Genomic DNA, 22,569 nt, shown 5'->3' with positions numbered 1-22,569 from the left:
TGTAGCATCTTTTAAAATACGTTTTTAGTTAAACGTAGCAACTTTCAGGACAGATTTTGTTAATTTAGAGCAATCACCATCATTCTCATCATATATATTTAACACCATCACAAATAAATGAAATTATATAAGAATTAAAAAATTTCAGTCTTGACCTTGCAAAACTTTTGCATACTCTTCTGAAAGTTTTCAATTATATCAGTCCTTCCCTTTATAATTCTATCACTCAGTTTCCCCAATTTAAAAAGAATTGCTTCTATATCTAAGTCTACTTAAAGTTTTTTTAAAATACATAATTTATGTTTTGTTCCTTCTTTGCTTTCACCTTGATCTTATATTAAATAATTATTTATTGGGATTTGGTTACTATTTTTAATTATTTATCTTTCTCAATTTCTTTCTTCTACTAAGTCCTTCACATTTATATTTGGAGATAGTTTCTCACATGTAATTCAATGTTTTCAACAGAGCAAGCTGATGAAACTTTGAAGTTATCATTTTTTTAAGAAAATCTTGTTCCATAAAAACATTAACATTGTCTGAAACTAGGGAAGTTTATCAGAATTTCATTTTGAGGTCCTTCCCCCCAAATGAATATTTTCTATTTCAGACTATATTTAATTTTCACTATGTTTTGAAGACAATCAAAAAAATGAAATAAAAATAAAACATCCTTTTTTCACCTGAGGCAATTTATTCAAGGTTTTCCTTTCCAGACCCTCATTCCCTCCCAATCCAGTTGCAGAGAATCTTTCTAAACAGTTTCTGAAGAAAAGTAGTCATATCATCTAATCCTGGGCATGTAATAGAGGTGTATAAAATAGGAACATAAATTTCCATTGGAGAAATGTACTCATAATTTGCTGTCTAGGGGAGATTACCTCTTCTCACTGACTATTCTGGGAGCCTATACTTTTAAAATAGGCATTTTACTAAAGGCAGGCAGTATGAACAACCCACACAATGTAAAATCTCAAGCACGTAAAATCACCTCTTCACCACATGAATGTGAGGAAGCAGTTTCAGAACAGCGTTATGGAAATTCTACAATATATTTCTTGGAGTCTTCCCTTAAAAATAATTATTTTAAATGAGCTTGAAAGGTGAAATACCTGTCAAAGACTTCTGCTGATCCAAGTCAGTTTAGGGAGGTTAGAAAATGTTTTATATGTCATTGTATGTACTGTTCTAGTCTTCTGGAAAACTAGGCTAAATTTCTGTATTTCCAACTAATAAGGAAAATACACTTAAAGAAGCACTGATGGTAAATTCAACCATAGCTTCAGGTTAAGCCTGTTTCACGTACACAATAATTTTTGGCACGTAAATGAAAAGCCTGCCCATTTTGCTTTTTCCAGCAGTGTGAAACCAAGTAAATATTTCTCAGCATGAGTGAACTGATGTGAAGTGTACTTAAGACTAATTTTTAAATTGCATTTGATGGGGACCCCAGCTTTGAGTTTTGTAACAGCCTTTCTGCAGGAAATCTCTCCAATAACAGGAAAATGCACTGTAATGACATACCGACTTCAATTCTAATTTAACAATATTAACATGTCCCAAATAGTAAAAAATTAAAATTTAACATCAAAGATAAAAATAAGACAAGTCTCACCCACCATGGTGGGAATCTGAGTCACCAGAGCACTCCAGAATATATTCTAGATCCATCCTGACCCACTTCTCCCCAAAGAAAATAGAAAGTTTTTACACCTAAATGCTCAGTTTAATAAAAATGAAAAAAACCCAGAATATTCTAAAATAAACTCAAAACAGAGAATGAAGAGAGAAAAAAGTAACCCTTCCCACCTGTTGTGTCTTTGGAGGCATGTCATCAACTCCAGGGTTGCTTACAATTAAGACCTGTCTGAAGTGCAGCAAATTTAATCCTCTCTGGTCCACAGGAGGCTCTTTCCATCCCCTTCAAGGTGCAGCCGGCAGTTCACTTCATCCCCTCTACAGCAGCTGCCCCTTGTCACAATCCTTTCTTCCACAGATCACAGTCCTTCCATCCCTCCAGGGACATCCTATCATGGGACTATCCAAGTTCCACCCTATCATCAGAGGGCAAAGAATTGTGAAGAAAAGTTAAAAATAAAATAAAATAAAATACACATACCTTCAATCTTTGAGGCCTTTTGACAATTTTATAAACTTATCAAAGCATTGACAGAACTGAGATAAAATGGCTTACACACTTGGTAAAGAAATTAATTCAAGTATAAGTTGTCCTATACACTGCGTATCAGAAACTATAATTTGGAACAAGATGGAATCACTTTACTAGAGTGATATGCTATGATGAGAAATTACAGATAAAAGATAGATTTAATAATAGAAGATGTAGTTACCCTGAAATGATGTAGTCAGTGAAGGAACATGGCAAGTTTGTACATTATATGAGGCAAGTGCCTGCCTTCTCATCTGCACTTAAGGTCAAAGATATCAATTAATTAAATAGGTAGAAAAATTGATATCCTAACCAATATCTTATTTTGATCACTTGGAGTCTAAATTTACCCATTAAAATACATGTGATATCCTTATATAAATGAAGAATAGTGTAACGATATCTTTCTGCTTATTTTTTTGAATGAATGATCAGTATAATAGTTCATTCCCCTTCCATTTAGTGAGATACACTTAAAAGCTAAGATAGTACCTCAGATTCTTCATCTATCTGAGAGTGAGTAAGTATGGGTTACCCATCTTTGGCTCATCCTGTAGTATGGCTCTGCAAGTGACATTCAGATCATGTTCTGCCTTTCAGTATAGAACTGAAATGAAAAATTAAAAGGTCCCAATTGTTACCTCCCACATCTGTCGCTGCCTGAGCATACGGGTGACAGCTTGGAAGGGAAAGTATTTGCTCCTTTCTGATATTATACATATTATTTAATAGGTAAAAAGTCATTACTTCTTGCCTTGAAATCTAAGGAAAGAAAAGTTCAGAGTCCAGGACTGAGATTGACATCCACTTTTCCTCTAGTCCTGTAAATGTAACTCAAAAATAAGGCTACTTCTTGTTGCTTCCTTGGCAAATACTACATGAGCTATTTCCAAATAATCCCACAGTCATCCACAAACATTCTCAGTCATGTCGCTGCAACTTTACTGATGACAGTGCTTTGCACAGGGATAAGAGAGGGCACAAAATAGTTCTGTGAGTGGAACTTCATTAGCCATTACATTAATAAGATGAGACAGAAGAGAACTCTTGGTCCACCTACCAGAGCTGTCTGGCTTCTGCAGGATTAACAGCAGCAAAATACAATTGTTTAGCTTCATGACAAATGAAGGCAAATACAACTGAATCCACCCAGGGAAACCGATCTGCTATAGAGACATTCCTTACAGTAGGACTGTGCTTTAAGTTGACACATCAAGCCATCAATACAACTCTTCTTTATCACAGAGAGCCTCCCATATTGATAATACTTATCTTCTGCTTGCAACTGTTGATCTTACTTAACGAATATTTATCTTGCACAGTCCAGGAGGAAGTCTTTGCAATTATTCACACAATGAACTTTATTTTATTTATTTCATTAGAAAAAGTAGTATTCTTATCCGAACAAATGTTCCACATGGTTATTAATTAAAATCCGATACTTCTTGAATAACATTAAGCTTCAGATATTTCCTTCACTGTATTACAAAGGCAGCAGGTTCTGATTGTTCATAAAAATGTGTATATAGCTAGAAATTCAGATTACTAGATGAATACATAATATAGCAAGAGCCCCTCCCCCCAATCTCTGAATTAAAAGCAAGAAACAAATGTCTACTTCAATGATTTATTTACAGTGATAAACTTTTAAACTAGAAACCTGAATAACCACAATTACTATAAGAACCCTAGTGGAATAATTAACTCTTTACATAGTATATTGCACATTTTAAATATTACTATGTTTTTAAATCCCCCCCCCAAAATATGCCAGTTTAATAAAGCAGGCTTACAGGACTGTAATCTCAAAATATTAGTGAATTAAACAGTCATTTACTGTGATTTCTCTGCCCACATGAGCAGCAAAACGAACATCTGAATGCTCCAGAATAGAAAGTAAAATCAAACATAGAGTCTATCATGGTCTGACCACTACCTCATGAGAAACAATAAATAACTATACTCTGCATCTTTTATTGCCAAATGTCTGATAAATCTAAACCCAGTAGAAACTCCATGACCCTCTCCATCAGTTTTCATTTTGCTACAGGTACAGCAGTACATAAGAGTATACTGCTTTATCCAAGGGTATGGTTCTCTTTATTGTTCTGGCTGCACAGATATTCAGCTGTGGATTTCCCTCCTTCCTCTCTTTCCCAAGCCTTCAAGCAGATTAATTGCTCTAACTATATTTTCCATGATAACTTGCTTTTTGGGCACCCACATTAATGTTAACTCTGAAAAAACCCATGTCCTTAGTAAAAAATATGCAGGAAAACAGTATTAACATTATAATCCACCACACCAAACACTAGGGATGCTAGTTGCCCTATGAACAGAGGATGCTAGAGGATATTGCAGTCTAGTATCAACATAGAGCAGCACTGAGGAATTCTCAGTGCTAGCTGACATAAAATTTGTAAAATCTTTGTCCTTCCAATTGGTTCAGGCCTCCTGAGAACAAGTATCCCCATTGACCACAATAGTCATACAAGTAAACTGATTCAGCAAATGTCCCTTGAATGAGAAATGAGTTTGTAGTCAACTCATTTCTTAAATGAAAATGCCTACTGTATAAAGAGCAGTAGCACAAAGAACTGTTACCATTTGGATCTTCATGGTATTTCCACAGAGTATCCAAAGACTGTTCTTTCAACATTTTAATTCAGATATGCTGAAATAGTTACTTCCTGTTTGAGAAACTGCACACCATAGTTTTCCGCACACCATAGTGAAAAACTAAGGAGCTCGTTTTTCAATCCATGAAGAATGGCATAAAACCCTTCTGTACTGTTAGAAGACAAATATACATTAATAAAACCTAATTTAATTCTGCATGAAACTAGGCGTGATATGGTTACCTTGCAGATGTTTGAAAAATTAAATAATGTCATATGAAGACATTCCCTCTTTGTCCGAGGAACACGTGTCCTAAATTCTCAGCTGGATTTTGTCTAGGGGTTTGAATGACAGGATATGTTAGTTTTCCATTACATCATGAAGTAGACACTTTCTTGCCCTGTTATGGGTTTGTGTGGCCTGGTTTTTTTGGTAGCGGGGGAGTGGCTGCAGGGACAGCTCCTGTGAGAAGCTGCTGGAAGCTTCCCCGGCTCCAAGTCGGACCCGCCTCTGGCCCAGGCCAAGCCCGCCAGTGATGGCGGTAGCGCCTCTGGGAGAACAGAGTTAAGAAGGGGAACCTGCGGTGAGTAGGGGATTGGGATGTGAGAAGAACCCCTCTGCAGATACCGAGGTCAGTGAAGAAGGAGGGGGAGGCGGTGTGCCTGAGGAGGTGGATGTCCCCACAGCCCGTGGTGAGGCGGCAGGCTGTCCCCCCCCAGCCTGTGGAGGTGGACGGTGGAGCGGAGGCCCCCCAAGATGGCCATGACTCCATGGGAAAGCCCGTGCTGGAGCAGTGTGTGACGGAAGATAGGCCCGCGGAAAGGACCCACGCCAGGGAAGCCTGTAAGGAACTGCAGCCTGCGGGAAGGACTCACGTTGGAGAAGTTGGTGAAGGACTGTCTCCTGTGGGAGGGACCCCACGGTGGAGCAGGGGACGAGTGAGGAGTCCTGTCCCTGAGGAGGAAGGAGCGGCAGAGACAAGGTGTGAGGAACTGACCCCAACCCCCATCCCCTGTTCCCCTGGGCTGCAGAGGGGAGGAGGGAGAGAGAACCGGGAGTGGGGCTGAGGCGGGAAGGAGAGAGGGTGGGGGGAAGGGGTTCTAAGGTTTGGTTTTACTTCCTAATATCTTTGTTTTGATTTGATTTGTAGTCAATTAAATTGATTTTGTTTCTTCCCCAAGTTGAGCCTGTCTTTTGCCCATGACCATAAGCCGTGAGTGATCCCTCCCAGTCCTTGTCTCGACCCATGAGCCTGCCTCTATATTTTCTCCTCATCCCACCATGGCCAGGATGGGGGAATGAGCGAGTGGCTGCATGGTGCTTTGTTACCGGCTGCGCTGAAACCACAACATGCCCAAAGAAGGAACTGTTGCATTACCTCAGCTGCAGTGGTATTTCAGTCTCACCATTACCTCATTCTGTGTGAACATTTCCCATATCTCTTTAGAACCTATTTGTGAAATACGAAAATGATAATATGTTTATAAAAAAATTTAACTAACCAGCAAATAGTTTTGAAGACCATAATATTTAAAAGAGCACAATTGGGTCATTTGTTAATTGTAGACTTGCTCCTACATAGCCTAAGAGATTATGAAATTCATTTCAATAGAACTCCAGAATAGTTTAATTTCTTTTTTTTAAACAGATTTCTTTAATAATAATGATAATAATGATAATAATGCCATCAATTATGGAAAATGTAAGCCGACCTTGTGTTCAATTTAGACAGGCTACTTGCAAAATGTGTCCTGTAACATTGGTGGCTATAACTTTTAAAGAAATAAAATAAATAAAGCTAGTTTACCATTTCATCCCCCTTTCTCTAAAAGGCATTTTGAGTTCTGCAGTCAAAAGAGACATGTAGTGCTGGAAACAAAATCAGAATTCATAGAATTAAGGAAAAAAAAAAAAAAGAGGCTGGACAGGACCTCAAGACATATACTAACCCTCTTCTATCCCCCAAAATAAACCACAATTATGTCATTCCCAGTAGGTACTTGTCAACTCTGCTCTAAAGTATTCCTAAATTTGGAGACTCTAACCTCCTCAGGCATTCTATTCCAGTGATAGCCTACCCAGCCATAAGAGTATTTTTTTCTCATTATGTCTAACCTAAGCCATGCTTGTTAATACCATTATTCTTATCCTCTCCATGATGGACACAATGGAGCAACATATACCTACTCTTTTACGGTAACAGTTTTTGAATAATAAAACTAAAACTGTCCTGGTTTTAGTGTTCTTTCCCTGAGGCTAAACAACCTTAATTCATTTATTTTTTTATTCAAAAGATATACTCTGATATCTTTTGAAGCTGTCCTCGCAGCTTTCTTCAAATGGGCTACAAGTACGTGTCCTTCTTGAAGTGCTATGCCCCAGACAGGACAGTCTCACTTCAGTTTGGTCTCAGTAATGATAAATAGGTTTGAATTGTTACTTCCCATCTTACTCAGAGTCCACATAACTACATGAATTTATATCTCAGTGAAGCTGAGACAGGAAATAAACACATGAAATAACTGTTCTGCAGTTACAGAATTACCTGCTGTTTTGCTGAGATATATCTCTTTGATTCCAAAGATCAAAAGGTATTTTCTTTTTCTCAGATCTAGAACTGTTTGGAATTTGTTGGAAAATGGCTTTTTCTCACCTTGATAGAAAATGTGAATGACACTTTTTTCCTTTTCTTAATTCTTCTCAAAAAGGATATGAAAATGCTTGGATGAATAAATTTCATTTATGACCTACTAGATCCTTATGAAATGCCCTCTTAAAAAAACCATAATTATACATTTTGTCTGTTCTTTTTATATAAAACACTTATTTTGCTGACAAATATAAAATTAGTACTTTTTTATTCCTAATCATTTATAAAGATAATCACTGGAATTGTTACAAATATATTAAAAGTAATTTTGTACAGCCTGCTGTCCACAGAAGTGATATAAAATATGTTGCATTTTAAACCTATGTTATGAATTTTGAAAGCTATTAAAATAGCTTGAATAGATGTTCAAATAACAAAAGCACATTAATAAAAATAATTATTTTCATCCATTTCCTAGGCAATTTATGCCTCTAGTCTTTTGGGGCTTGAGTATTATTTAAAAGTGTATAGAAAACAAAAAAAGTGTCCCAGGAGTCATTACAGTGACTTGAATATGCTTTATGCCATGTTAATTGACTTCACACATCATCTGGATATAAACTCAGAGTAGACTAGGCAGGAAATATATAGTTGAAGCAACATTAATTATTCTGCAGTCACATACTTGATATTTTCCTGTAAAATATCTGTTTCATTCTAGAAGTCAAGGTTCTTCTCTGAAAGAACACCACTATGAGGCCTAGAGCTGATTCAAAATGCGTATCCCTGCTGCAGATAAATACAACCAATAATCTTTATTTTTGACCTCTCCTACTGCTCAAATAAAAAAAAAAAAAAAGAAATTTTTTAAAAAAAGGTATGACATACTTGTGAAAAATCAGAATATGAATCCTATTTGGAGTGTTTTAAGAGCAGTTCAGATGTCTCTTTCTAGGTTAATGTTACACATCACTTATGATGCTCTCAGATATTTCCACTGGTGAGCCAGGACAGTGAGAGTGGAAATTTGCTTTCTATCAGCTCGAAGCATAGGAGAGAGTAGGCCTCTCCTGTGAGTCACAAGTTATGGTCAAGCCAACAGAGAGTATTGTTTCTCCAGTGAGTTACTTGTAGAGGAATATAGAATAATAACACGGTAACAGTAGTATGTATACGGTAACAGTCCATAAAGTACAATATGGACTACTGCGCAATATGTTACTACATAATAATTTAACTTCTTTCACAATGCCGCTAACGCTACAGACCTCTACTAGTAAGTGGTGTGTCACTGGTAAGTAGGAAGCACACCACAGCTTCAGGTCCTCATTTTGCATGTCATAATCAAGGATGAACATTTTGGTCTGAAACCACATTGAGGTTTCCCACTACTTGTCTTTCTTTGAGGTCACAACAGCTGCAACTCTTTTCGTGTGACATCTGACAAAGAAATAAACACTAATGTAGTCTATGGTGCAGGTATTTTTATTTCTAACTTTTCTGAGAACTATGCTATACCAACATTGAAAGTATCTTTGGGTACACTTTGAAGACCAGAAACAGCAAATGAGAGTCATGCCATACGTCTCAAAATGTCTCATCTTGGACCAAAATCCAGCTCTGTGTGCAACACATCTAACAGGTTTTGGGGACAGACCTGTGAGCTGCCCGATTTTTCCCTAGGTTGTCTTCAGTGAAGAGCACCAGAGCAGTAACTATTCCTCAGTATGCAGCCATGTCCAGGCCCACCCATTCCCAACCACAGACCCTTCACCAAGCCCCTCATTCAATTTGTGTCTAGCCTTCCTCAGGTTAGAGGAGGCGCTGCAGAGCTAGTATGTTTTGTTAATAAATGCCTTTAGTCCACCATGTGGAGAGACATGTTTTCTCCCTTTTGACACACATGTGTGGGAAAAATTGTGCATTTTCATATCTTTACCTAGAGCAGTGTCATACTTTTTAGACACGACAACCTGGGGTAAATCAGAAGTAACTTAATCCTGCCCATTCTCTCTACACTCATAAACTGACCTGTGTGAACTCAAACTCCTCCAACATGAAACTATGAAACAACTGAGTCCATCACTATGTACTGGAGATGCTGACAATTGAGAAAACTGTAACTAGAAATGTTACCTCAGACGTACACTGAAAGTGGTCATAGGTAATGGATTTCTCTGAATTTTGTAGCAGATATTACATTACCCTTGAGGGTTGACCTGTGGCACTAGAAGATGATAGACATTCAATTTTAGTGTTGCTGCTTTTAATCAGAAGTTGTCAATCACACTATATTATTTCAACCAAAATTAAACAGAGGCTTGCCCATGTCAGCAAATGCTCTCTGGTAATGGACAAGTGTTTCATATGTTGCTTTATTTGTATTTAAGTCCAAGTTCTCATAAAAATACCCTGGGGTTTTAGGTTTTTTACTAACATTCAGTTATCACTTCCAAACTGCATCATATCCTACTGGAAGAATTCATAAAGTTAATATACTGCTGACATTAAACCAAAAGATTTTCTTTGTTTCTATAAGTTCAGAATGAAAAAGAAATATTAAAAAAAGTCAGATAGAAACGAGCTTTATGGAAGTTCATAGAAGGTAAAAACAATTCAAACCAATCCTTTTGGGGGGGTTGTGTTTTTTTTAAAGAAAACAATAATTTAAAGTTAAATTAATTTGGGATGCAATAGTCTACCTGAGGTTCATGCACGTGTATACGTGAAATTCACTACTTCACTCAGTTGGCCCACAAAGCCTTCCTTCTAGATACTGACCACTAGCCACAAACAGTGACTTCCCAGACAACTGCTTTTGCAAGCCAAGAGCAGGCCAAGGCTGCACGCTCCTGAGAGAAGTCCACGTGGGTCAGTCATTTGAGGATTCCTGACAAAGTCCAGTTTACTTTCTGCTTTCCTGAGGGACCCTTACTGAAATACTAATTTATTTTAGGTATATATCTTTGGTAATTAGTAAATGTACGTCTCAAAAAATACAAGAGTACAACGGAATTTTTAATGAGAAGGGCAAAGTAAACAAGGTCAACAACACTATATTCAAGTAAAAATTAACATCTTATACTGAAGCTTACGTCACTTGTTTCTTCTATTCAGTGTTAGAGAGTTTATGTACAAACTGAGTAACATGAACCTTCCAATGGTCTCATTAACTTTTGATTAGTTACACTGTGATAAAATGATCTGTATTTTAAATAATGGACAACAAAGTCTACCCTTTGTTTTAAAACTGTTTCAGTGCTTCAGGTATCTGAAATTTTCCAGCTCAAATGTATTAATTAAAATGTTTTTCCTCTTAAGATTAACATCTGTTTCCAATTAAGTGATCACCGTTTAAAAAATCAACAACAAAAACCATGTTTTTACTATGGCAAGAATAAAATAGCCCACTGTACGACTATAAAAAATCAAAGTGGTCACACTGCAATAATCTGAAAGGCTGAATTAGGCTGTAGACTGTAGTTATTAAAGGAAGTCATGCAGAAACTTGCCCTTTAGCATGATACTTATTCTAAATTATATTACTCTTTTAAGTGCTTATTTTACCATGTGAATCTTTAAATTAAAAATGAGGCAGTTTTAGGTATATCCTGGAATGGCTTGTTTTCATCTTGTTAACCTGTAACCTTTTATCAAGTAAGACCAGCCAAGTTCACTAACCACCTATGCAAAACAGTTGTTCTGTTTGAAATCCATCACCTCTGCTTTTACTTATTTTTCTTTCTTTCCTCTAAGCCTCAGGTTGCTTCTTGCACATTTAGAAACCTGTGGACTATAACCCCCAGAGATCAAGATGAGTGGGAGGACGATGTGATCTGTTCTGGGCCGGTCTGGTGTGCTGTAGCTAAGCCTGACCAAGGGCTATAGGAAGTTATTCTGCTTCAGCTGCTTCATGATTGTAACAACGTGGGACTTTTTTGGTTTAGTTTTAAAGGTTCAGTTTTTGCCGAACAAGTAGAGGCTGCATCAAAGTCAGAGTGTTTGTTATTATTATTATATTAAGTATCAATTTGGAAATGAATATAGTTAGGAATATGGACAAAACACAACAAAATTGTGGAGCAAACATACCCAGGGACATACCTGTGCAAATTTCACTTAATATATTTGAAAAGTGGTCCAGGTTTACCCCATGAAATGGGAGATTGAAACACTGCTACTACCACCTGGTAAATGACTTCTCTGTGTCAACTTCTCTGGCTAACTTCTCTGAACACTGAGTAAGCAGAAAGTAAGCAAACTGTTTAAGAGCTGTAGTAACCTAAAAGCCTCTGCATCAGTTTGGGTGCTTAAATCCGGCATGCAGGTGTGAGTTGACCTATGTACAGGTTTACTTCTGCTCTGAAGAGCAAAGTAGGTGGGAAACGTGTAGCATGACCAGAGGCTTAGTTCAACTGACCGTCTCAGTCAGAACAAGGGTCTTCAAGTATGTAGGCTGGAAATAATTTACTACTCTGCAGAAATGGAAGAAGAAAATGCAAGGACAATTCATGCTGGATATATTCTGCAGGAAATCTCAGGGTGGAGAATGCCTTTCTGCTTTGAACGATGCCTAAGACTGAAACCAGTCCTACCTCAGCATCCTTGGCATAACATTGCTATGGGATCAATACTACTCCTTCCTATGTCCCTGGCCTCTCAGGCATGCTGTTTAGAGCGGCAACCATGCCATCTCATATATTTTATTTGCAAAGCATTTATCACACTAGGGCTCTGTCTCTGATTTGAGCCCCCAGTACTACTGGAATCCAAACATGAAATAAGAACACCACCACAACCACAGGAAGAAGCAAGGGAGTTAAATGAAGTAAAGACTTAATACATGCCACATTTTAGCAATTCCCCTTAACCACACAGTTCAGAAGAGGTCATTTCATCTAGAGTGGTTTGATTATTGGGTTGTAATAGACAAAGCTTTAGTTCACCCTCAGGGATAAAAAAAATAGGTCAGCTTTTCATTAACAAAAAAAAAAAGAAAGTAGTTATTTAAAAATTGTTATGATATGTTAGACCATTAATAGCAAGATCATAAGCACACTTAAGTAGGTAAGAAACAAGTTACTATGAGGAAGTAGGCCAGTAAAACATCATGAAGTGATTTAACTCACCTCTAATTAATGGAAATTCTGGGTGTTTTATTCACATTACACAGTTTATGATTTCTTCTTGACTATTTGTTTTTCCTCATTCCTTGAACTTTGAAGTTGCGCATCTTTTGCAGCCTGGTGCATTACCAACTAAGATAACTGTCATTTGATAATAAGCCCAAGTGATAAGTTCATTCTTACCCTTTTGGTAGCCTTATGTTAAAACCTATTATGTCCTTGCTACACCAGGATTAGATTATAAATCCAAACATAGCTTCCTCTTTATCAAATTTTTTTTTTTAAAATAAACTTAGACTATTGGCCAGAAGCAAAGCTGCTGCTTCTTTTATTGCTACACAGCAGTAGATCTTCTCCTGTTCCCTAAAGAACTAAAATATACCTGGAAACTGTCTTGCTACTTTAGTGTATGAAATTCTCAGGAGCTGCTTTGCACTTAGATTCTGTTGCCACCAACCATCCTTCACTTGGAAGTAGAAGAAATTAGTTTTTTTGCTTATGAAGAAATTTATAATCATTTAACTGTAATCCCAAATCACCTATTGTACCATCATTAGGACTAAATCTTCCTGCTTTATCTACAGCATTTTAGTATGCATCTCAGATAGAGCAAATATGATAATATGTATTTAATGATGTCCTGCAACTTCTCCTTTACAAAAAAAATCCTGGAACTCCTGTGAAGCAGTTACAATTAGTTACTGACAAATAAGAGTAACTACAGACTGAAGAAGTCCAGCTCATACAGTCACAATGAGAAAGGACTAAAAAAATATTTCTGTAATTCTTGCAAGAGGAATCTCCAACCCAGCTACTTCAATTTTCGTTACTTGTATTTTTATATATGAGACAAAGTAGGTGTTAATTATAAATGAGGATGATAAAGTGCCACAACCAGGTCTGCATTATCATGCAAAACATGTAAAAACTGAAATACTCAAGCCTAGAAGTTGTATGCCTATGATGCATCATCTCTGCAAGTTAACTGAAAGGAGGAAGGAAATCCTTTTAGAGCTGTGCATGGGTAGCTTGTTGTTTTTTTTTTTTTCACTGAAAGTAGGAGTAACAGTTGAATATAAATATTTACTCTGGATTTTTTATGTTACTGAAAATTATTTGCTATATATTTTTCTCTCGCATATATACCTTAGTGACTTGCTGGATTGAGATAGAGACAGGGAAAATAAATTTTATGGAAACATTTGCAAGTCTAGTCCCAGCTTCTTTTCAATTAATGGAAGGAATGCATTTGCCCAAATTCCATAGATGGAATACATATGCCCTACTAACATAATGTTGCACACAATAGCTTGATAAATCTGGAGAGGTCTAAGATTAAACAATAAGAATGAACTATCACTAAAAACGTTATTGAAATGCTGAAATAGCATATCCAAACAGATTTTTAATTAAATATTTGGAAGTGCACAATCCTATTGCTTTCTCAGACCAGGCAAAAAAGAATTAGAGCAATCAGAGCTATACTAAGTTTGGTAGACAGTAAAAAAAACCAAACTTGTTATTTCCTTCTTTCAGCACAAGGCATCCAGATAGATATCTTAACTTTTCAATCAAATTTAAAAAAATGTCACCAGCAAACTTCAAACATTAAGGAAATAAACTTTGAAATAAGCTTCAGTATGAGAGCTTGAGCGTGACAGAAATACAATTGTGCAAATAATACTTCTGTAATAATATGGGAGGCATTTGTCATTTCAATGCAACCCATGGATGTTGAAAACAGTAATGGATAATAGGAATTAGTTGCTGGTCAGAAGGTTTAGGACCAAGATCAAAATATGTCTGAAAAAAGAATTATTAATTATACAATGATTGTTCCTTCTTTCCCTTAAAGGCATTTAAAGTACATAGCTATTGCCTGATGTAGAATTCAGAAGGACAATATAGATTTACCGTTTACATGATGGGCTTCATAGATCTAACAGTAATCATAGGGTTTCAATATAGCATATGCAAGAGTCTCTTGTTGCAGTCATTATAGGAATTTCATCCTGGTAGTGTTTCAGCAAATTGCACTAATCTAAGTAATTTTAATCAGCACAGGCTATCAAAGAGGACAGGGTTGGGATAGGGATCATGAGTTTCCAATTGCCTCATCAGACTTAGTCAAGGCTTATTAAAGGCAAGAATCTGAAAGAAATCATATGTGCAGATTTACAAAAGGAACAGATCCTTGTTTAAACAACAGCAAAACCAGGTTAACTCTTTTAGTGGACTGTTATTCTCTCCATCTGTCCTGAGCATGCAGTGTGGCTCTTCTACTGGTATGAGCCCTTAGGCCCACCAGCCACCATTTGAAGTATTTCGGCTCACACTGTGGACTATCAGCAGTGTTGCCTCTTGGACCTCTACGATACATTAGCTCCATCTGTAGTAATTCCATGTCTCACTGGCAGATGCAGACCCTTATTAAATAAATAAGTGAATACATTTAAAAGAAATTTTTACAACTCTTCTCCCTCCTCCCTCTATATAAATGATACATCAAAGTGCTAACTTATAAAGTGGTGTGATTAACAGAAGATGTCACCATGAAAAAGTAGCAACATTAGCAAATACAAAGCCTTTTTCCTTTTCTTCAGTCTGTACATTTCTGTCACGCTTCATCCAAAGCAAAGTCACACACCTATTGTTTCAGAAATTGCTTGACTTTCAAAGGAAAATTTGCATCCTTTCTCACTTCCTATTTTCTGGGTTTTTTAACAACAGCTTTTATGTTACCGTTGCTACAGTATTGGCCCAGTTAGTGTAGGAAAAACCACTCCACAACTGAAAGAAGGAAAAAAGAACCATCACATCCACCCAGTGGAAGGGATCTTTGCTGCAGTCTTTATAGGAACCTCTGGATAACATCACTTTCACACTCTGACTCATTCTGTGCACTTCATTTTCATCTGGTATCTGCTGCCCCAGAGGAGTCAGAGGGCCATGAGGTTTCCAAGTGGGCTCTATTTCCTTTCCATATAGGACTGCCCACCACAATTTCTCCACTTTGGTGAAAATGAAGATCCTTCTCTTCCAAATCAATAGAGCCCAGACACTTCCCTCTAATTGCTCAACAGAGCAAAGCTTTTAAACAAATACTTAACTTGAAACTCAGGAGCAAGTCCAGCAAGTCGTGTAAACATGTGGCCAGTTTCCCCTGCCAATTACACCTGGCATACCAGTATACCAGTTAAGCAAATGCTTAACATACATATATGTATGAGACACTTTATGAATAGCAACAAATACAAATTGTGCATTTAAAACTGAATGTTTAAGGTAAAGCTTCTTTAAGTCAAAGAACTTAAATAATCTCAGTAACTAGAACTTGTATTCAAAAACTTGGGACTCTGCTGCTGATGTCTGCAGTTTTTAGGGACCTGAAAATTCACTAAATGAGCAACACAACACCAAAAAACAAATCCAATCAATCAAGAAATATGAATAAGGCTACTGTCTCGCATGACGTCACTACCCCGGAAACTGAGCATCAGAGAAGAAAAACCTTCATTTAAACTAGCTTTAAGATCAACTAACATTGAATAACTCTCCTGGAAAAATACGATGAGTCATTTCAGTTCTTTAGACAGACCCCAGTAGATGGCATCAGCTGGCCAGTAAAGTCATACACGCTTCTTTTCACGTAGTACAAAACTAGAGCTTGAGGAGGCGCTTATTAACAAACAAGATAATTTTTACTTCCACAAGAAAAAAGCTAGCCACTGAAGGACAAATGCAGGCATCCATCAGTTTGGTTCTTTTGAGAAAAAGAGATAGATCGTTGCTGCAGAAAAGCTATGTCCTATACACAAGATCTTATTTTTACCTATGAACATTTTAAAGTATGACAACACTTGCTTTATTGCAAGTGGGGATATTTCTCCCAGCTATGAGATATATCCCAGATATTATATCCCGTATGTGGCACAAATGGAATCCTGATTCATGACTTGGAATCTAGGTGCTACTATAATACAAATAGTGTTACTTATTAGTAATACATTTGTAGAAGATGAAGTAGAGTTCAAAGAAATTGTATAGAGAATAAGTCCAGATCATTAAAAATTACTATATTCACCTCTCATAGTTGGAATATAAAAATGCTTATGGTTGCTCTTTGATTTAAATGAAAAAAATATAGAAAATAAAATGAACCAGGAGCTGATCTTCCTTAGCTAATAAGGGGTCTGGGTTTCATACCTATGCAACAAATGAAAAGGACAAAGGTAGATGCTCTACAGAGTTTTCTCTTTCCTGCTAGTTTTCAAAATGAGCTGTGGAGTTCTTCTCTTGCACTTTGGATTAGCTAAAATACTTCTAGCACCGAATTATTTATCATGCTACTTGAATTTGCTAATCATTCTTGTAATTAACTCCCTAGATCCTATTTGCAAACTCATTGTTATCATCTATAGAATGATATACCTAGAAAACTGCTTTTCTGTGATTTAACAATCTCTTGATTAAATTCTATTTACACCTGCAGCAAATAATGAAAAGGTACCTTAAGGTAGCTTTCAATTTTCTCAGTTCTTTATTCATTTCCTCAAAAGCCAGAGGCTTTGTAATGAAAAGTCGGTCAGCTATAGTGAATGAGTAACAAGATGCTGTTGTTCACAGTACATACGTATCTATGTAACTTTTATTAATGATTTGTGCTTTTCACTTTAAAGAGTGTGATTTAGTCATTCACTTAAGAATGAACCTAATATTAACCACACGAGCGATGCTGCTAATGTGTTTATAAGTAGACAGATTCCATATACTTTATTGGACCTAAAGCAGCATTCAGGCCACAGAGCCAGAAACAGGCACAACTGAACCGCTAAGGCTATGTCACAAATCTGGTGATGTGGTTGATAGGAGGATTTTAAGCCTCTGACAGGGAGCGAAGTCAGGTTGGCACTTACTCTCCTGCACTAAAAAGAGCATCTTCCACTGTTACTAAGCAGCTTCCTTCAATTGCCTTTTCCTCCCAGAACGGAGGAGCATTTCCCCTACTGAAAACACCGCGCACACCAGAGCCAGGGCAATAGCGCTGCTCGGCAGAAGAATTAAACCAGCCCTTGACCCTCAGTGGCCCTGTTAGGGAGGAGGAGGAGGGCAAGTCCAAAGCGGCAGCTCTGCACGCTGACCACCTGGGCAGCCGTGGGACGCTCTTTCTCAAAGTGGAGCTTGGCTGGACACCCTTCTTACCGCAGCTGCTGGTACAGGGACCAGGTATTAATCCTCCTCCAAACTAAAGGAAAATTTCAGGATTCCAGAAGCACTCTCCTCTCTGCACACCCACTGATGTACCAGGCAGTGGGCTGGTACTCCTCCTTATTCCCTCACGTAACAGTTAACTCTGGGGGCCCAAAGCAGAAGGTGGTAAAGCAGAGGAGGAAAGCTGGGTGAAACAAGCTGCCTGGTGTTATTTAATCCCAATTTCTGAAGATATTTTTTAACTCACCAGTGCATTCAGCATTCCCTTCCAGGTACCTGTTAAGTGGGACTAAGTTTCAAAGGTGGGGTGTTTTTTTTTCACAATATAAGCAGTAAATTAAAATATACTAGATACAATGAATGTTGGGATGTGTCTGCTTTTTGTCGATGCATCCGGCTCCAATTGACTTCTTATTTTAATGCACCATCATGCTATGTAAACTTTCCTTTACAGCTGAACTCAGTGATATCATAATGTAGAAGGAAATGAGCTATTCTGAATCAACAGTATTAACTTCTATGTTTGGAACTAGCTGAACATGTGGTTCACTTATCACTATTTGATAACTTTTTTGATGATTTATTTCATGTAGGGTAAAGCGAAACTATCAGATTTTGTATTCCCACTTACTGAGTACTATATGCTTTTTAATTCTTACATTCAAAGATTTCATAGCACCTTATAGATAAACATATGAATATTTTCTTTTCCCTCTTGCAAAATGAACTACACTGCTTCCTCCTACTCCAATTGTGAAATAATAAATGAATATTTTTAGAACTATTTTTACATTATTTACTGTTATAATAAACTCCATCTTTTAACTTTAATCAAAACATTTTGAATGCAGTCCAGTAGGTGACTGGCTGTTTTGATTTACTTTGCTGGAGAGAAGCTGAGATACTTTAGTAATAGGAAGGGAGGGGTTTTATTCCACTGTCTGTTAAGAAAAGGATTAAGCAAATTAGCTCATGAAATGGGAAAAACACTGGAAGAACTAGATGCATACATCTTCCATTCATGCCATGGCTTCACTTAAAAAAGTAAGCAAGCCCACAGGCTGTTACAAGTATAAAGGGATATGAATGACAGCTAGTCCAGATGTTGGTGGTCAAAAGTTTTGCATCAAACACATCTTTCAAATAAGTTTTTATGACAGCTTCTCATACACTTTCAGGGACATGTTTGTGAAGTGTTTTCTGCATGGTGTATGGTACACAGGTACGAAGTGATTTCAATGCATTCTGACACCAAGTTTTTGCATCTCTACAGCCATGGGCATAATGTAATAATGTTAAAGGCAACCTTTGTGTGGGCAGCTGTTACAGGACATTTTGATAGATATTTCCCTTCCTTGGATATTTATTTGAAATTGAGATTGTTTTCTAGCATATGGTCTGGGTCTCGTGGGTAGAGAGAAGGAGCAGAATATTGTCAAACAGGGAGTGTATCTGCCTTTACTCACAAGTAGCAACTGAAATATTATGCCTTTTCTCCAGGTGTTTCTTAATGAGGTGGGCATGTCTACCCTCACTTCACTAGCTTTCTCAGACAATGGAAAACTATTTATAAGGTCTAAATAGTATCATTTATATTTTGTATCTTGTCTGATTTCCTCACACCACCAACTGCAAGAATACTGCAGGGCAAAAAAGTAGCCATATACAAGTGCTTTTCTTTCATAGTTAAAAAAATATTAAAAAGGACACTATTCCATTTGGACCTGTCTGAACTGTCAAATTATGTTGTTGTGTACAAGCACTACTCATGGTGAAGCTATTTTGCAGATATAAGTAATTGTTTCTTGTAAATTACTGTCATTTAGTTCCAGAGAATTCATTTTAGTTTCTCTGATCACTCTCCATTTTTCTCTTTCTCCTCATTGGCCTGTTCAGATAATACATTCTAACAGTCATTAAAGGACAAGAACAAGAGATTACAGTAAAAAAACAATAAAAATCATCATCTTCAGATTTAATTGCCAAAATTGACGAATATCTGGTTAAATATAAGAGAGATGCTGATCCACGTGAGTTTTAGCATCACGCACTCAACTTGAACTTTAGGAACGATAGATTCTTCATTTTCCCTCCACTTTCAGGTACATTTTAAATACACACAAACACAGAAGTAGAAGCAGGTTTTCTATTATGGGATACTCCACTGAATCGTTTTGAAGTATAGAGGAGAGGTTGCCCATAGATTGCCAAAAATTAAACTTCCATCATGTGCTTCTAGTCTTACAAAACAGCATAAAAATACAAGTAGTCTTCTCATTTCAAGAGGCTGAAACAGGGAGAGTTGCTTCTGATCAAACCTAATCATCACGTAGCATGATTTAACTAAAAAAAAATTATGGCAGAGGAAAAAAAATTACTGTGATCATTACTATGATGTTCTTCAATACAGAAATTAGGCATATATTTTTATTAACTCATTTATATTAAGCATTTTCCTGCAAGAGCTTTTATCGTTATTAGAAAAAATAACTCACCTCCTGTTGCTTCATATTCATTTGTGCTTTAGATGTACACAGAGTTTCTCACCTCTTCACAATCTCAGCATGCTCTATACATCCCCAGTACGTCTCAGGTATACCAGAGTGTGTGAGGGCTGTGTTCCAGTGCAAAGTCAGAACGTTAATTTAAACCACAAATGGACCAAAATGTTAGAAAACATATCCAAGCTGTGATTTACCTTGTGGAACTTGTTCAGAAGGATGAGTTTCTCAGTCAGGCAAGTTTGAGCCTGAGCAATGCAGATGGAGTGACCTAGGGCAGGGCATTCAGGTTCCCCAGTGGTTTACAGCGACTGTTCTAGGCTGGTTTCCAGGAAGATGAAATCCATCCTTTCTCAATCTACACATATGTCTGTTCATATGTTTAATCCTGTGTAGAAACTGGGGTTGAACTCTGGACCATTATCTAATACTAGACAGTATTCAGGCTGAAAATGGAAGTACATTTACTGCCAAATTCAGACAGCTGTTACCCTTGTATCAAGAGTCTTTAACGTTTATACCCAAAACCTTGGATTTCAATTTTTTTCACAACTATCCAACTTTGAACATTTAGGATGAAACTTCTTACACTGTTCTCAGTCTTTGACTGGAGTGTTTAATGTAATTATATATACAAGAAGCACATGATTTGTCAGCTGTACCATTCCTTTAAATAGTTACCTAGAATCAATTTATATTTAAATCTCTCTCCTTCCATATCCATAAGAATTTGTGCTAAATTTCTTTCAGAAGTTGGCAAAACATTCTATATAATTGAAGTTAAAATCTCCATTTATTTCTAATTTTAGATGGAGGTTTTATGGCTCCATATTTGAAACATTTATATGCAATGAATATGTCAGCTTTTTAGCAGACTATACTATATTATTTGCTTTCAGGCAAACACAAAAATGTAAAGTATTTCTGCCTTGTAAGCCTTCATTTACATTTAAAGAGTAATTTTAAGATAATAGGATTTTGAGAATGGAATTTAGCTGTGGACTAGCTGTTTGCCAAGAACTGTTCTGTCTCCTAAGCAGGCAAGACTGCTGCTTCTCGGTAAGAATTTTATTTAATTCTGTATAGATGACTACAACGGAGTCACAATGTGACCATTAAAGGTGACATTGAAATTTAGTAGAAAGATCAGAAATGCAATAGTAAATAGAAACATGCACTCCCTATGAAATTAAGGTGATAGGACTGAGTTAATAAACTACTTGATTCAATGCTGAAAGACTCTTTCTATGGAAAGAATCCTGTCTTTCTATGGAAATAATTTTACTGGCAATTTAGTAGTTTCTCAGCATCTTCTGCATTTCTTTGTTTCACTTACAACTAAGATGATTTCCTAAAATGAACGTAGAAATGAACAAATCTTTTGGATAGTAACCAAACATGCTTTTACGCCTCTAATATTTTCTGTTTATATGTGTTGAGAGTATTAATAGTTTCATCCACCTTGAATCTCAACCTAAAATATTTTGCATATTAGCAAGCTAGACTTACTTGGACTGCTTGATCTGGTACTGTACAAGTCATTCATACATAGACCAGCACTGTGGCAGAAGTGTATCAGGATTTCCTGAAATACAATCTAGTGGTTACCTGCTAGTTACCATCTCTCAAATGAAACTGTTACTTGACTGTGTAATCATTTGTAGTCTATCCAGCCTGTGAGCTTAAACTACTCCCATTCGAGGTGGTTAAGTGAAACTGTGCAGCTATGATGTGAAACTGCTAGAACACCCAACGCTGCATCTTGGCAGGGAGATGGGAAAGCTGAGAAAAGCTTTTAAAATCTCCTCTTGTATACAAGTATCTTTGTCAGCACTTCTCAAGTCTTTCAAGTTAAAGTTGTAAGGTTAGCTTAGTCCACGTTTTGCAACGGGTCAAAAATTGCCTGCTTGGCTTTGTACAGAAATGGAAGAGGAGCTCTCATCATCAATACTGCCTCTCCCTGGTTCTTCAAAGCTGCTTTGCTGCTACTGCCCCACCTCCAAACATCATAGTTCATTTCATGGAAAAACATCAAACCGATTAATTTAAACTACTATTGAAAATACTTTAAACTAGCAAATGTTAAGGAAGTTGCATCTTAATTTCCATTAGTTCTTAGCTTTCATCCAGTCTAGAGAGATGTAACTTAAACAATACGGATGTGCCTCCAGCATAACAATGAGACACTGTCGGGATGAGTTAGAGAGAGTGCTGAGAGTGAGCTTAATGAGAGTGAGTCATTGAAGCAAATAGACCCTTATATGTACAGGTAGGCATAGATTTGCACAATTCTTTTTGTTTTTATACTTGTAGCTTAATAGAGTTTCTTTGGAAACTTGCAGTGGTTTGGCA

Source organism: Buteo buteo, chromosome 11 (genome assembly GCF_964188355.1).
Source record: "Buteo buteo chromosome 11, bButBut1.hap1.1, whole genome shotgun sequence".
Taxonomy (NCBI): domain Eukaryota; kingdom Metazoa; phylum Chordata; class Aves; order Accipitriformes; family Accipitridae; genus Buteo; species Buteo buteo.
Note: the sequence above shows the minus strand (reverse complement) of the source record.